We start from the raw sequence: 2952 nt of genomic DNA, 5'->3' as shown, positions 1-2952 counted from the left end.
CAGTTGGAAAAGATAAAGAATACCCAAACAGAGTTAAAGAATAAAGTCACTGAAATGAATAACACACTAAAAGGAACCAAGAATAGACTAAATGAGGCAAAAGAATGGATCAGTGACCTAGAAGACAGATTGGTAGAAATCACTACTGCAGAACAGAAAAAAGAAAAAAGAATGAAAAGAAATGAGGATCGTTTATGAGAACTATGGGACAACATGAAGTACACTAATATTTGCATTATAGGGGTCCCAGAAAGAGAAGAGAGAGAGAAAGGATCTGAGAAAATTTTTGGAGAGATAATAACCGGTAACTTACCCAACTTGGGAAAGGAAACAATCACCCAAGTAAGTCCATGAAGTGCAGAGATTTCCACACAGGATCAACCCAAAGAGGAACACACAAGGCACACAGTAATCAAATTGACAAAAATTAAGGATAAGGAGAAAATACTAAAATTAGCAAGAGAAAAGCAACAAATAACATATAAGGGAACTCCCATAAGGTTATCAGCTGATTTTTCAGCAGAAACTCTACAGGCCAGAAGGGAGACGCACGATACATTTAAAGTGATGAAAGGGACAAACTTACAACGAAGAATACTCTATCCAGCAAGGCTCTCGTTCAGATTTGATGGAGAAATCAAAAGCGTCACAAATAAACAAAAGCACCACCAAACCAGCTTTACGACAAATGTTAATGGAACTTCTCTAGTCATCAAACCATAAGAAAAGAGAACAAAAACAATAAAGATCTAAAAAAAAAAAAAAGACCTACAGAAGATTGCTTTGGCAATTCAGTGGTCATTTATGCTTCCACATAAATTTTAGAATTGTTTGTTCTAGTTCTCTGAAAAATGTGAGTATTTTGACAGGGGTTGTGTTGGATTTGTAGGTTGCTTTGGATAGTACGGTCATTTTGATAATGTTGATTCTTCCAATCCAAGAGCACAAGATATCTTTCCATTTCTTGGTATCATGTTCAATTTCCTTCATCAATGTTTTACAGTTTTCAGAGTATAGGTGACCTCCTTGGTTAAGATTACTTCTAGGTATTCTGTTGTTTTTGATGCAATAGAAATGTTTATGACAGTTAGAAAATTCTGGTTTTTGAAGTTAAAAAAAAAGTGATTGAAGGGCCACAAGTGGCAAAATATCCTCCTTTCTTATGAGTGAGTTGTATTCCATTATATATATATGCTGCATCTCCTTTATCTATTCTTCTATTGATGTGCACTTAGGATGCTTCCATATCTTGGCAATTATAAATAATGTTGCTGTTAATAGCAGAGTGTATGTATCTTTTTGAATTAATTTTTATTTTGTGGTTGGCTTTATTTCTTTGATAACTATGTAAGTTAAAAAGTTAAATCTCTAAACATTCTTAGAAACAATTAACAGTACATATATGTAAATTTAAAAATATGTGCAGTATTGCTGTATATATATATATACATACATACAATATACTGTATATGTGCAGTCAAATTATAACAATTCTACCTAATAAAACTGAAAAATGGAGGGAGGGTATAGCTCAATTGGTAGAGTGCTTGCTTCTCATGCATGAGGTCCTGGGTTCAATCCCCAGTACCTCCATTAAAATAATAAATAAATAAATAAGAATCTAATTACCTCCCCCAAAATAAAAAAAAAAAGTAAAAATTTAGAAAAATCCTGAAAAATGAAAAAAAAAAGCAAAAAAAAAAAAAAAAGAGACTAGAAAACCAACAGAAAGGATCAAGGAAACTAGGAGCTGGTTTTTGAAAAGATGAACATAATTGACAAACTTTTAACCAAACTAAGAAAAAGAGAAGAATAAGAAAAAAAATCAGAAATGAAAGAGGAGACATTACAACTGGTACCACAGAAATACAAAGGATCAAAAGAGACTACTAGGAACACCAACAAATTGGATAACCTAGAAGAAATGGAAAATTCTTAAAAACATACAACCTACCAAGACTGAATCATGAAGAAATAGAAAATCTGAACAGACCAATAACAAGTAAGGAGATTAAATCAGTAATCAAAAATCCCAAACGAGAAAAGCCGAGAACCAGATGGTTTCACTGGTGAATTCTACCAAACATTTAAAGAAAAATTAACACAAATCTTTCACAACCCTTCCAAAAATCGAAGAGAAGGGAGTACTCCCATACTCATTTTACGAAGTCAATATTACCCCAATACTAAAGCCAGATAAGGACACTATAGGAAGAGAAAACTGCAGGCCAATATCCCTGACTAATACAAATGCAAAAATTCTCAACAAAATTCTAGCAGACTGAATTCAACTGCACATTAAAAGTATCCTATACCATCATCAAATAGGTTTTATCCTAGGGATACAAGGATGATTCAATATACACAAATTTAAAAATGTGACACACCACATTAATAGAACGAAAGATAAAAACTATCAAATAATCTTAATAGATTCAAAAAAGAGCATTTGACAAAACATCCTTTTATGATAAAAACTCGCAACAAATTTGTATAGAAGAAACATACATCTATGTAATAAAAACCATGTTTGACAAGCCGTGCTAACATCATACTTGATGGTGAAAGATTGAAAGCTTTTCTTGTAAGACTAGGAACAAGACAAGGTGCCAACTCTCACCACTCCTGTAAACATGGTACTGGGAGTTGTAGCCACAGCAATCAGACCAACGAACCAACCAATCAACAAACCAACAAACAAATTAATAAATAAATGGTATCCAAACTGGAAAGTTAGAAGTAAAATTGTCTTTGTCTGCAGATGGTCTGATCTTACATATATAATGCAAAAGATTCCACCAAAAAATTATTAGAACTAAGCTACAAATTCAGTAAAGTTGCAGGATAAAATATCAACATACAGATGTCAACTGTGCTTCTATACACTAACAGCAAACTATCTGAAAAAGAAATTATTAAAAACCCCATTAACAATTGCATAAAAAACAATAA

At 32.5% G+C, this 2952-nt stretch overlaps 1 non-coding gene across 1 annotated transcript; it reads left to right on the top strand.

The window, feature by feature from the left end:
• Nucleotides 1–1519: 1519 nt before the first annotated feature.
• TRNAE-CUC (transfer RNA glutamic acid (anticodon CUC)) lies at nt 1520–1593 on the top strand. The gene has a single exon. It is a non-coding gene; the product is annotated as a tRNA-Glu (tRNA).
• The last annotated feature ends 1359 nt before the right edge of the window (nt 1594–2952 follow it).

The sequence above is a fragment of the Camelus bactrianus genome, chromosome 3 (genome assembly GCF_048773025.1).
Source record: "Camelus bactrianus isolate YW-2024 breed Bactrian camel chromosome 3, ASM4877302v1, whole genome shotgun sequence".
Classification (NCBI taxonomy): Eukaryota; Metazoa; Chordata; class Mammalia; order Artiodactyla; family Camelidae; genus Camelus; species Camelus bactrianus.
The sequence above is the reverse complement of the archived record's forward strand: the minus strand, read 5'-3'. Positions and strand labels throughout refer to the sequence as shown.